This window comes from Zingiber officinale, chromosome 11B (genome assembly GCF_018446385.1).
Source record: "Zingiber officinale cultivar Zhangliang chromosome 11B, Zo_v1.1, whole genome shotgun sequence".
NCBI lineage: Eukaryota > Viridiplantae > Streptophyta > Magnoliopsida > Zingiberales > Zingiberaceae > Zingiber > Zingiber officinale.
Window position 1 is genome coordinate 81,837,147 of NC_056007.1, and position 14,275 is coordinate 81,851,421.

The window sequence follows — 14,275 nt, forward strand, 5'->3', positions numbered from 1 at the left end:
TTGATTTTTCGTTGTAGATGATTGCTAGTTGAGTTAGCAATAATTGCTAACTTAGGTTTAGAATTTATTTAATTGTGTAATTAGGGTTAATGAAATTAACCCTAATTGATTAGTGGGATTAGAAATTAGTTTGGCTAATTGTTATATTATAGAATTAGCTAAAATAGACATTTTGTTTGATACCGCAGGACTTTGACGCGAGACGAGTATCTCGGAGTCGGTATTGGACCTTTCTTTTATCGGAGGCGGGTACTTTTGACTTATTGTCTTTGATATGCTTAGTAATGAAATTAACATGTTGCATTAATTGTGTTTCTTATTTGTTTTCGGTTAATCACTGTCCAATACATGTTACCTGCTTGATTGATTGTTTGTTTGCATCTCGTATTGATACCTATCTGATTTCACATGCTCATGGGTAGTGATATAACCATGTTTAACCATGTCAGGACCTAGGTTTGATACCCTATTTGATCAGTATACCTTGATATGATTTATTTACTTTGGTGCACATTATTATATGTCCAGAGATTGATTTAGCATATTACCATGCGTAGTGACATGCACCATTCGCATGATTGCATGCTGTGTGAGAGATTGCTCCATTATTGTCGAGCACTTTGCCAGTTTTCATCACTGTTCGGTGCTCCGTTGTGACGCTCATGGGTAGCGTGACACAGCGTGGTAGCACGTCAGTTTGACTCTTCCGGTGCTCCGTTGGTCCGCTCATGGGTAGTGTGACGCAGCGTGTAGCACGTTAGAGATTCCTCCCCGTCATAGCTGTAACGACCCAATTTTCCCTATTTCAAGTTCTAAAAGTCCATAAAAATATTTGGAAATACTTTTAAAATATTTTAGAGATTTTTAGGAATTTTTAGAGTATTTTTATGTAATTTTTGGAGGTCGTTTAGTAGGGTTACAAAAAGAAAGAAGTTTTAAAAAAATAACGTTGAAGGTGAGATTCGAACCCACGACCTCGGGTCGGACTGACCCAACCGGACACGACCCAACCAGCTGAGATACACGGTTTTGTTAACCTTATATGGAGTGAATAATATTTAAGGTATAGTTAGTAATAGAAAACCTAGTTATAAAGGGATTAAGTTTTCCCTTTCTCGCCGAAAACCCTATTCGCCCTTTCTTTCTCTCGCGACGGCGCGCGACGGTCTCGGGCGGAAACGCAGCAAGGTTAGGGTTCTTCCTCCGGCGGCCGGCGAGGTTTTTCCGAGAATCCTTCTCATCCTCGTGATCTCCCCGACGTGGAGAGCCCGTGGACGCGTAGAAGGTGCTGTGATTTCGAGTCTCGCCGAATCCTAGCAACCCTTTTCTCCGGTTGTAAGTCCAAGAACGCTCGGTGAGTTGCTTCTCACCTGCAGTAGGAGTAGTTCCGATTCGTTTGGTGTTTTCTTGTTTGTTCGAGTTTTACTGGGAAGCATGATCAGGGATTTTGTCTTCTGCCGAGAGGGTTAAGGAAGATGAAGAGGTTTTTGTTTGGATTAGATTTTTGGATTTAGCTTATTCCTGATTTCGAGTTAACCTGTGAAGTTTGATGGTTAAGGTTTGCTGCCGTGTACCTTAAAAAGCTTGACAAAATCCTTCTGTGAACCTTAATCTGTGAAGAGTCCTTCTGTTAGACTTAACAAAAGCTTAATACAAAATTAATGATCTCTAATCTATAAAGAACCATCTGTATTTGCCATGTGGTGTAGTTTTCTGTGGTTTCGGGTTGCTTGTAGTAGTTGCTGCTATGATCATTAAATCCGAATTTGCTAGGTTGATTATGGGATCATTTTATTGTTGAGTAAATCAGATTTGGGTTTGTGTCATGCAATGGGTGTAGATCACTCTTATTTGGGAGTGCTGTTGGTTTTCTTTTAATGGCTTGGTTTCCTTGCTTAAGTTTTGAACAACATTAGGATAGTTTGGAATTAAAGGAGTAGTTTAAGGAATTATTTTGCATTGAATTATGTTTTGGTTCCTTATATGTTCTAATGTTCATGCATCAATTTTTGATAGCAGCAGCATTCTTTTTAGTAGATAACAATATTAAAGCCTTAATCAGAGTTTAAAGAGGTTGATGAGATGGTGATACTGTGCTCAGAATGCTTATGTTTCCTTTACAAGTTTTATCAGTTTTGGGTTGGTTTTAATAAGCAATGAACATAAGATAGCTTGATTAAATTTTGAGCATGTAGTTAGTTTTCTTTATTGATGTTAGATTTAAGTTTGAACAGCCTTATAGTTAGCATTTCAGATAGAGATTTCCTGATTTAGATTTCTTTGTTATGCTGCCATGAGCCTCAATTTTAGTTTTCTGTTAAGCATTAAGTGCAGATTTTTATAAGTATAACATGCAGATTTTTGATAAGTATTGCATGCAGAACCCCAATCTTAGAACAGATTTTTATTAAGTTTAATATGCAGAATTTTATTAAGCATTAGTGTGCAGATTTTATTAATCATTAGTGTGCAGATTTTTATTAAGTATTAGTGCAGATTTCTGTTGAGCATTAATATTGCAGAATTTTATTAGCATAGTATGCAGATTTTTGGTTTAAGCATTTCAAAGTTAGAATTTGCTTAAACATTTCAGTTTCTTTTAAAAGAAGTATTCTTTTAGAAGTATTAACAAGTATAAGAAAGCTAAAGAAAAGAAAGAAAAGGCCAAGGCCTTAAGTAGATCCTAAAGTCGAGACTTTAGGGATTTTGGCACACAAGGTGCTTAAATAAATGCCAAGGCATTTTATTATAAGAAGTATTTAAAGATAAAAAGTATTTTACTTTTAAAGGGCATGTACCGGACACAAGGTCCAAGGGATGGGCTCCAAGTTGCCCCTAGGCACAAGGCCTAGAAGTATCTTAGTAGTTTCGGGATTAGCTACCTCGATTCTTATTAAGAATGCGCGCAAAGTGGTACAATGCCGGGCCCAAGAGAAGTTGATTATTATTTTGAAGTATAAAAGTAAAAGTTTTTGGAAACAAATGAAACAAACATCAAATATGTTTAGAATTAGAAAGTTTAGCTTCTTGTTATTTGAAGCATGCAGTATCAGTTTTCATTTGCTTCCTTATGAGTTTATTTTAGCATGACTATATGTCTTATCATTTAGTTGATTTCTTGCTATTAGATTATTTAGCATGATTAGCTTTATTTGCCTTTCAGCATGCAGTTATAGTTTTATTCTTGTACAACATGAGTAGCTTTACATGTTAGCTTTTCAGTTAGTATGATTCCTTTATTGGATTATGAGCATGATTAGCTATACATGTTTAGTATTTTCAGTTAGTATGATTCCTTTATTGGATTATGAGCATGATTAGCTATACATGTTTAGTATTTTCAGTTAGTATGATTCTTTTATTGGATTATGAGCATGATTAGCTATACATGTTTAGTATTTCAGTTAGTATGATTCCTTTATTGGATTATGAGCATGATTAGCTATACATGTTTAGTATTCCAGATAGTATGATTCCTTTACTATTTATGAGCATGAGTAGCTTTACATGTTAGCATTCAGTTTTAGCATGTTTTTATTTATATACATGCATATCGAGTTTTTGTGAGTAGATAGCGCTCACTAAGCTTTATGCTTATAGACTGCACTTCCTCCTACTGCAGATAAAGGAAAGGAAAAGATTTAGCAAGGAAGGCGACAAGGTGGTGGTGATGAAGGTGTGTGATGACTGGACTATGGAGAGATCCAGAGTTTGCTAGCATATGTTCAGGATTTACCTGTTTAGAGTCTCAGTTTATGTTCTAGTTCTCTTTAAATGTTATTATGAGTTGAGATTGTAATTAAGTTTATTCCGCACTTGTAGTTGGGTCCTATTGTTGGAGTGATATAGTTGTTTGCTATTGTTAGAGTAGTTCCTTCTTTTTATTTGAGTTATTATACTGCGTGGTCGTGTGATTATATGTTCCAGCCGCCTGTGGCTGAGTATACACCGTTTGTATTGTTGATTTGGTCACCGGTACAGGGGAGATTCTGCCGAAATTTTTCGGTAGGGTTTTCCTAGAGATTTTTAATTATACCGGTTAAGTAGAGTTAGTAGTTAAGTAACGGTCACTCTTAGAGAGTAGTAGTAGTAGTAAGAAGGGTGGTCGTTACAGTTGGTATCAGAGCAGTTCCCATTCTCCAGCATCACACACATCAGCATCAACCTTGCCGTCTTCAAGTAAGAAAGTATTTAAGTTCTTTCTTTATTGCTTTCCTTATTATTAACTGCAGTACTGAGTAATTGCTTATGAGTGCTTAAGTAAGATAGAAGTTACTGTTTCTCCTTTCTTGATTCATACATATGTTTGTTTAGAAAGGATAGAGAAGTTAGAAAGGATAGAGAAGATATCAAGCCTTTTCTTTGCATAACTAGATGTTAAGAAGAGGATATCCCCGCACCGTTCGTACTGAGAACCAAGATCAGGTGAACGAAGAGCTTAGATCAATTGAGCCCAATCTCTCTGAAGTTCTTGCCCAACTCCAGAGACAAGTAGTAGAGCAGCAACAAGTGATTGTCAACTAGATGACCAATCAGAAGCCAGCTCCTCCCACTCCCCCAACCATTAATGTGGAGACTCCAGGGGTGACTGAAGTTCTATCGGTTACCCTGGAAGTCACCACAACACCTAGAAGACAAGAAACATACCTCATCCAGTGGATGAAACTGAAACCATAAAGCTGAGCCCTGGAATGTCCAGGCTTGGTTCAAGACATTTGAGAGCACAATGGAGTTTCTTGACTGACCAGAAGTCGAGAAGGTTGATACCATTAAGTGTGCCTCTTTCTACCTATCTGGAGATGCTTATATGTGATGGGAGCGAATTAAGAGTAAGAGAGCAATCAACCAGATGAGCTGGGTTGACCTCGAGACAGAGTTTTACGAAGAAGTATTCCGTCAACGGATCACCAATAAACAGTATGAGAAGCTTATAGAATTCAGACAAGGTGACCTACCAGTAGAAGAAGCGATTAAAAGATTTAACTGGCTAGCTCACCTTTGCCTATAGTTAGTAAGTACAGTGAAAGAACGAGTCAGACTGATGCTCCTAATGCTGAGACCAGAAATAACACCTAATGTGAGTAGTGAAACTCACCGACCATAGATTGGTAAAGAGCTGGTCAGCAGGGCATTAGTGAGCACTATCTGAACAACATCAAGGTACAACAAACGCAACACAAGCCAGTCAAGATAGAAGACAAGACAGTGGGGAAACAGAGATCCCAGTCAAGTAATCAGAACTAGAAGGACAAAGATAACAAGAAAGACCCAAGCAGGAAGATGTTCAGGTAGTCTGTAAGTATCCATAGGTATTTCCAGAAGAGCTACCTGGACTACCTCACAATAGAGAAGCGGAATTTGAAATTGAATTGGTTCCTGACGCCAGCCCAATTTCAAAAGCCCTGTATCAAATTTCTCTAGCAGAGCTAAAAGAGTTACAAGAACAATTTCAGGAGCTACTTAACAAGGGTTTCATCCGCCCTAGTCACTCACCTTGGGGAGCTCCTGTGTTGTTTGTCAAGAAGAAAGACGGATCTATGCTAATGTGCATAGATTTTAGAGTGCTGAGCAAAGTAACAGTTAAAGACTAGTACCCTCTTTCCAGAATAGATGATCTATTTGATCAGCTAAAGAGAGCAACAGTGTTCCCTAAAATATACCTGCGTTTGGGAACCATCAGTTGAAAGCGGAAGGAAGTAATACACCCAGGTAAAGCTAACAAAGTGGCAGATGCACTAAGCAGAAAGTCCAGTGCATCCCTGATGTCTCTGTCATCATTAGCCCTGCCACTGCAGAAAGAGTTGTCAGACTTTGGAGTCGAAATTATTTAAGGGCAACTCTCTGCATTGACCTTAGAGTCAACCCTGCTTGAGGATATACAGAGAAAGCAAAGTGAAGATCCAGATATCCAAAAGATCAAGCAAGGGATACAAGAAGAAGAAAATTCAGAGTTTCGAGTATCAAATAGTGGAATCCTCTACCAGGGGAACCGCCTTTGTGTCCCTAATGACGAAGAGTTGAGAAAGAAGATTATAGAAGAAGCTCATAGTACACCCTACTCCATGCATCCTGGTTCTACCAAGATGTACCAAGACGTGAAACAGAGGTTCTGGTGGTCTGGACTCAAAAGAGATGTAGCTAAGTATGTCAGTACCTGCCTGACATGTCAGAGGGTCAAAGCAGAACACCAGAGACCAGGAGGAGTCCTACAGCCCCTCCCAATACCAGAGTGGAAGTGGGAAGATATATCCATGGACTTTATAACAGACCTTCCAAGAACTACAAATGGATATGACGCAATATGGGTAGTAGTGGACAGATTGACCAATTCTGCTCATTTTCTAGCCATCAAGGTGTCCCACTCTATAGAGCAGTTGGCACAGCTGCATGTTAAAGAGGTGATCAGACTTCACGGAGTTCCTAAATCTATTGTTTCTGATAGAGATGGACGCTTCACCTCACACTTCTGGGAGTGTGTTCAGAATGCACTAGGCACCAAACTCAAGTTCTGCACAGCCTTCCATCCTCAGACTGATGGACAGGCGGAGCGAGTAAATCAGATCTTAGAAGATATGCTCAGGGCTCGTGTACTAGATTTCAAGGGAAGTGGGTGCAAGTATCTGTGCTTAGCTGAATTTGCCTACGACAATAGTTATCAGGCCACTATCAAGATGGCACCTTACGAGGCACTGTATGACAGGAAGTGCAGATCACATATTTGCTGGCAAGAAGCGAGTGAAAGAAAAGAAATGGAAGTAGAGCTGGACATTTAGACTGAGATGAATGATGAGATCACTCAGGCGATCCAGAAAATCAGACAGAGAATTGAGACTGCCCAGAGCAGACAGAAGAGTTATGCTGACACACGCCGTAGGCCACTTGAGTTCCAAGTAGGGGATTCAGTTTTTTTCTCAAAGTCGCTTCTATAAAGGGAGTGATGAGATTTGGCAAGAAGGGCAAATTAAGTCCTCGCTACGAAGAACCTTACCTGATCATAGAGAGGATTGGGAAAGTAGCTTATAAGCTGGATTTACCACAAGACATGTTAGCAATACACAATGTGTTTCATGTCTCCATGTTAAAGAAGTGCCTCCACGACCCTAGCCAAGTGATTGAGCCTCAGTCAGTGCAGATCCAAGAGGATCTTAGTTATGAGAGTAGACCTACACAGATAGTGGACAGAGCAGTCAAGAGACTAAGAAACAAAGAAGTGCCACTAGTGAAGGTCATCTGGCAGAACCAGAAGCACGAGGAAGTCACTTGTGAGCGTGAGGACAGTATGAGACAGAAATATCCAGAGTTATTCTAAGTTCGAGGACGAACTTTTTATAAGGTATGGGGAATTGTAACGACCCAATTTTCCCTATTTCAAGTTCTAAAAGTCCATAAAAATATTTGGAAATACTTTTAAAATATTCTAGAGATTTTTAGGAATTTTTAGAGTATTTTTATGTAATTTTTGGAGGTCGTTTAGTAGGGTTACAAAAATAAAGAAGTTTTAAAAAAATAACGTTGAAGGTGAGATTCGAACCCACGACCTCGGGTCGGACTGACCCAACCGGACACGACCCAACCAGCTGAGATACACGGTTTTGTTAACCTTATATGGAGTGAATAATATTTAAGGTATAGTTAGTAATAGAAAACCTAGTTATAAAGGGATTAAGTTTTCCCTTTCTCGCCGAAAACCCTATTCGCCCTTTCTTTCTCTCGCGACGGCGCGCGACGGTCTCGGGCGGAAATGCAGCAAGGTTAGGGTTCTTCCTCCGGCGGCCGGCGAGGGGTTTTTCCGAGAATCCTTCTCATCCTCGTGATCTCCCCGACGTGGAGAGCCCGTGGACGCGTAGAAGGTGCTGTGATTTCGAGTCTCGCCGAATCCTAGCAACCCTTTTCTCCGGTTGTAAGTCCAAGAACGCTCGGTGAGTTGCTTCTCACCTGCAGTAGGAGTAGTTCCGATTCGTTTGGTGTTTTCTTGTTTGTTCGAGTTTTACTGGGAAGCATGATCAGGGATTTTGTCTTCTGCCGAGAGGGTTAAGGAAGATGAAGAGGTTTTTGTTTGGATTAGATTTTTGGATTTAGCTTATTCCTGATTTCGAGTTAACCTGTGAAGTTTGATGGTTAAGGTTTGCTGCCGTGTACCTTAAAAAGCTTGACAAAATCCTTCTGTGAACCTTAATCTGTGAAGAGTCCTTCTGTTAGACTTAACAAAAGCTTAATACAAAATTAATGATCTCTAATCTATAAAGAACCATCTGTATTTGCCATGTGGTGTAGTTTTCTGTGGTTTCGGGTTGCTTGTAGTAGTTGCTGCTATGATCATTAAATCCGAATTTGCTAGGTTGATTATGGGATCATTTTATTGTTGAGTAAATCAGATTTGGGTTTGTGTCATGCAATGGGTGTAGATCACTCTTATTTGGGAGTGCTGTTGGTTTTCTTTTAATGGCTTGGTTTCCTTGCTTAAGTTTTGAACAACATTAGGATAGTTTGGAATTAAAGGAGTAGTTTAAGGAATTATTTTGCATTGAATTATGTTTTGGTTCCTTATATGTTCTAATGTTCATGCATCAATTTTTGATAGCAGCAGCATTCTTTTTAGTAGATAACAATATTAAAGCCTTAATCAGAGTTTAAAGAGGTTGATGAGATGGTGATACTGTGCTCAGAATGCTTATGTTTCCTTTACAAGTTTTATCAGTTTTGGGTTGGTTTTAATAAGCAATGAACATAAGATAGCTTGATTAAATTTTGAGCATGTAGTTAGTTTTCTTTATTGATGTTAGATTTAAGTTTGAACAGCCTTATAGTTAGCATTTCAGATAGAGATTTCCTGATTTAGATTTCTTTGTTATGCTGCCATGAGCCTCAATTTTAGTTTTCTGTTAAGCATTAAGTGCAGATTTTTATAAGTATAACATGCAGATTTTTGATAAGTATTGCATGCAGAACCCCAATCTTAGAACAGATTTTTATTAAGTTTAATATGCAGAATTTTATTAAGCATTAGTGTGCAGATTTTATTAATCATTAGTGTGCAGATTTTTATTAAGTATTAGTGCAGATTTCTGTTGAGCATTAATATTGCAGAATTTTATTAGCATAGTATGCAGATTTTTGGTTTAAGCATTTCAAAGTTAGAATTTGCTTAAACATTTCAGTTTCTTTTAAAAGAAGTATTCTTTTAGAAGTATTAACAAGTATAAGAAAGCTAAAGAAAAGAAAGAAAAGGCCAAGGCCTTAAGTAGATCCTAAAGTCGAGACTTTAGGGATTTTGGCACACAAGGTGCTTAAATAAATGCCAAGGCATTTTATTATAAGAAGTATTTAAAGATAAAAAGTATTTTACTTTTAAAGGGCATGTACCGGACACAAGGTCCAAGGGATGGGCTCCAAGTTGCCCCTAGGCACAAGGCCTAGAAGTATCTTAGTAGTTTCGGGATTAGCTACCTCGATTCTTATTAAGAATGCGCGCAAAGTGGTACAATGCCGGGCCCAAGAGAAGTTGATTATTATTTTGAAGTATAAAAGTAAAAGTTTTTGGAAACAAATGAAACAAACATCAAATATGTTTAGAATTAGAAAGTTTAGCTTCTTGTTATTTGAAGCATGCAGTATCAGTTTTCATTTGCTTCCTTATGAGTTTATTTTAGCATGACTATATGTCTTATCATTTAGTTGATTTCTTGCTATTAGATTATTTAGCATGATTAGCTTTATTTGCCTTTCAGCATGCAGTTATAGTTTTATTCTTGTACAACATGAGTAGCTTTACATGTTAGCTTTTCAGTTAGTATGATTCCTTTATTGGATTATGAGCATGATTAGCTATACATGTTTAGTATTTTCAGTTAGTATGATTCCTTTATTGGATTATGAGCATGATTAGCTATACATGTTTAGTATTTTCAGTTAGTATGATTCTTTTATTGGATTATGAGCATGATTAGCTATACATGTTTAGTATTTCAGTTAGTATGATTCCTTTATTGGATTATGAGCATGATTAGCTATACATGTTTAGTATTCCAGATAGTATGATTCCTTTACTATTTATGAGCATGAGTAGCTTTACATGTTAGCATTCAGTTTTAGCATGTTTTTATTTATATACATGCATATCGAGTTTTTGTGAGTAGATAGCGCTCACTAAGCTTTATGCTTATAGACTGCACTTCCTCCTACTGCAGATAAAGGAAAGGAAAAGATTTAGCAAGGAAGGCGACAAGGTGGTGGTGATGAAGGTGTGTGATGACTGGACTATGGAGAGATCCAGAGTTTGCTAGCATATGTTCAGGATTTACCTGTTTAGAGTCTCAGTTTATGTTCTAGTTCTCTTTAAATGTTATTATGAGTTGAGATTGTAATTAAGTTTATTCCGCACTTGTAGTTGGGTCCTATTGTTGGAGTGATATAGTTGTTTGCTATTGTTAGAGTAGTTCCTTCTTTTTATTTGAGTTATTATACTGCGTGGTCGTGTGATTATATGTTCCAGCCGCCTGTGGCTGAGTATACACCGTTTGTATTGTTGATTTGGTCACCGGTACAGGGGAGATTCTGCCGAAATTTTTCGGTAGGGTTTTCCTAGAGATTTTTAATTATACCGGTTAAGTAGAGTTAGTAGTTAAGTAACGGTCACTCTTAGAGAGTAGTAGTAGTAGTAAGAAGGGTGGTCGTTACAATAGCGTACCGGGAGATGAGAGCATTATGCTCCCCCATTTATGATTTGGGGTAGGAGTACGTGTGTACTCCGACAGTATCCCGTCCACTCGGTCACTCATCAGGGGTAGTGATGCAGAGTGCACGGTCGTCACAGCCCTTCCCACTCGGTCCCACTTTTGTTGTGAGTTGGCTGACTGGCGTCAGGGGTGACCATGACATTGGCATCATATGCATGATGCATTTATTGTTTTGTGATTGTGTTTGCTACATTTATATGCTGCATATTGTTTGGATACCTATGTTTGACATGCATACAGGTCTTCTATACCTTTTAGACTGTTTGTCCTTATACCGGGTCCTGGTTAGTACAGATTCTCTCATGCCTACTTCGGTTTGCATTTATCTTTATTTTTATCAGGAGACTATACGCATGATTAGTGCTAGGTGTTATTTCTTTACTTTGCATATCAATTGTACCTGCTGAGTGTTGGACTCACCTCGCCTCCATTGTTGTTATATTTCAGGATGATGCTGTCAGGAGAGAGTTCTAGTTGCTGGTCCCCTGAAGACCCGAAGACTTACGGATCTACTGGTTTTGTTTGTTTCCTTTTTGACTATGTTATAAACTTGGTTTGTTTGGATACTTGGACTTTGTATGGATTTTGAGATGTTGATGAATTTTTTGTATGATTTGGATTTTATTCTACTCCATGCCTGCCTGGACGGCAGAAGAGGTGAGTTCGTCGGATTTGAGCTTTACGAGTGTAGTGGAGTAGGGTGGATTTCGAGTCAGAGTACTATGGTTTTTGTTTACTATTATTAACTGCGTGGTTGTGACAGCCAGAGGCTGAATATCTATATAAACTGCGTGGTGATTGTTTTTTTATTTATTGTTATTATTCCAGCCGCCTGTGGCTGAGGTATGTGTGTTATGTAGAAGTTTCAGATTGTCCGCCGTACAGGGGAGATGCTGTCGAAATTTCTTCGGACAGGGACTCCTCTGGGGCGTGACAATTTAGTGGTATCAGAGCACAGGTATACGATCTTTTGTTTTCGTATTTTTGATGTTTGTGATAACCTGATACCAATTTATTTACTTGGTATCAGAGCGCCAAGTTTGGCGATACTTGTTGGATTTTTGTATTTTGGATTTTCGAGATTTATCTGATACCAATTTATTGGTATCAGAGCAGGTTATGGATACCTGCTTTTGGTGTTCTGGATTTTGGATGACTATTTCGGTTTGTACGGATTTCCGTTATGGTTATGTTTCGGACTTCCGTTTCAGATTTATATGAATTTCCGGCGATTTTCTCGTTCGGAATTTTGAGGTCAGAAGTTGGGGACTGGACAGCGATGGAACATCTCCTGACGGCAAATAGGTATGATGTTTATTTTATGATAGTTAGGACATCTATTAGCACTTTATCTTTATTACATGTCTGGTTGTTGTAGCCATATTACATGTGATGGGTTAGCCACTGATCTTGGTCGACCCTAATAGAGATCAAGGATTATAGTCTCTGGTGATTTTTCATATCATACCATCAGTAGTTTTAGCTTCTGTTACTACTATTAGGAGATGGAGGCACATATCAGCCTCTGCTATTGTTAGCTGGGTAATGGATGATACATATATATTCTTGTGAACTTAGCCAGTAGAGTTTTTATACTCGTATCTTTTGGATATTAGGGTATCCGATACGATGAAAATTGGTCATTGGAGAGTTATCATGTTTGATCAATGTTGAGAATGATTTGAGGTTGAGGGATATTGGGAGATCAGATATTGTGATGTGTTGATTTCTAATGATTTATGAGAGTAAATGTTATGTGGTGGTTTGATGATCTATTAGTGGATAATTATTTTGATGATCTATTATTTGGGTTATTGTTGATGGTGACATAGTGAGTGTCATGTATGATATTCACAGGTTTGATGTTTATAGTTGGTGATCATATTATAAATTGGGTGTTAGAGAGTTTATGGTTTAGAGTGCCTATGAGAATTTAATAAATCTGGTTAGTTGTGGTTAGTTAACAGGATGATAAAATTGATGTTTACTTCCTCTGATATTGGACTATGTTGATAAATAATGATTTGGTGTTTTGAATGTTAACTTGCTCTCATGGGGAGTAGAGACTTATTCATCTGATATTATGTGGGCTGATATTTTTGAGGATAAAAATGAGAGTGTCTTGATGTTCTTGAATTCTGACTTTATCTTTTGGGTCGTATACCTTTATACATATGATTATTGCGGGTTTCTAGTAGATTATACCCGAGTGGTTAGACATACATGTCTGATTGTTTATTGGAGGTATTTGTCAATTAAAAACTATGTTGTGGAATGTGCACATATGTTTGAGTGTTTTATTGGATGTATCTTATCGATCTAATCTGAGTTGTGATATGTGCAGATGTGTTGGGTGTAATATTTGAGGTATCTTGTTTATTATATGATTGTTTTGAGAGTATACTCGTGTCGATTATGATTTGTTGGAAGTATTACGTTGATTATACTCTTGGCATAGGTGTACATATGTCATGTGAGTGTTGTTGAGGTGTATTGTTGATTATACCTATGTTGATATATGCACACGGGTTTGATAGGTATTGTTGGAGGTATCACACTGATTTATACCTGTGCTATGAGTGTGTTTGGTGTGTACAAATTGGAGGATTATGTCTATTATACATATGTTGTGTGTGCATGTGTACCAGGTGTATGGTGGGTAGCATCATGATGATTCTACCTATGTTGAATGTAGAATGCTGAGTGTCTACATTATGTTATTGGTTGTATAACCCTGTCAACTAATTCTCCTATTAGTGGGTGACCCACCCACTAGGATGATGATAGAGTTGACTATGGATTTGATTTGTTTACTAGGTTGTTATACCTTTGGCTGCCTACAGTGATATGTGGTTGAGTGATCTCGTGCAGCCTCTAGTTGGATAGTTAGGTGCCTTGGACACTTATGGATCGTTTGTGGTGGAGCAGAGTTCCCACATATACATATTTCGGATTGCTTGTAGCGGAGCATTGCTCCCATATCTATTGCAGATACATGTTATAGATTATTTGTAGTGGAGTGTTACTCCTACATATTGAGGATTTCTTGTGGTAGAGCGTTGCTCCCACATATGTGGTATTTTCTGTGATGGAGCGTTGCTCTCACACTGGAGGATCTATGCTTAGATGATTTATATCGTTGGTGATCATATTTCAGACTTATTGTCAGGGATCTTATGGTTAGAAATGTCTGTGATATGGACATTATGTGTCATGATTTTACCATTAGGTTTGGGAAGCCTTAGAGGTTTTCAGAGACTTGATGATTTTGGTATTCCCAGGATGTTTGGATCGGTTTCCATTGTCTTTGTTGACGGTGTTGTGATCTATTTCGGATCCACGGTGAGTTACGCACTTCATCTTTGTATAGTTCTAGAGATGTTTCGATGGGAACATCTATATGCGAAGATCAGTAGTGCGTATTTTGGTTGTCTTCTGTGAGATGTTTGAGACACACGGTCACCAGTAGAAGTATACCGTGGTTCCACAGGAATCAAGGTTATTACCGTTGGAAGTAGACGGAGTCTATAGAAGAGGCT

General features: G+C 38.2%; 2 long non-coding RNA genes across 2 annotated transcripts; both read left to right on the forward strand.

Annotated features, from left to right (window-relative positions):
• The first annotated feature begins 1,224 nt into the window (after positions 1–1,224).
• Positions 1,225–3,884, forward strand: LOC122034952. Its single transcript, XR_006126840.1, has 2 exons — positions 1,225–1,354; positions 3,623–3,884. It is a non-coding gene; the product is annotated as an uncharacterized LOC122034952 (long non-coding RNA).
• A 3,789-nt stretch (positions 3,885–7,673) lies between these two features.
• On the forward strand, positions 7,674–10,449 carry LOC122034867. Its single transcript, XR_006126805.1, has 2 exons — positions 7,674–7,919; positions 10,188–10,449. It is a non-coding gene; the product is annotated as an uncharacterized LOC122034867 (long non-coding RNA).
• The last annotated feature ends 3,826 nt before the right edge of the window (positions 10,450–14,275 follow it).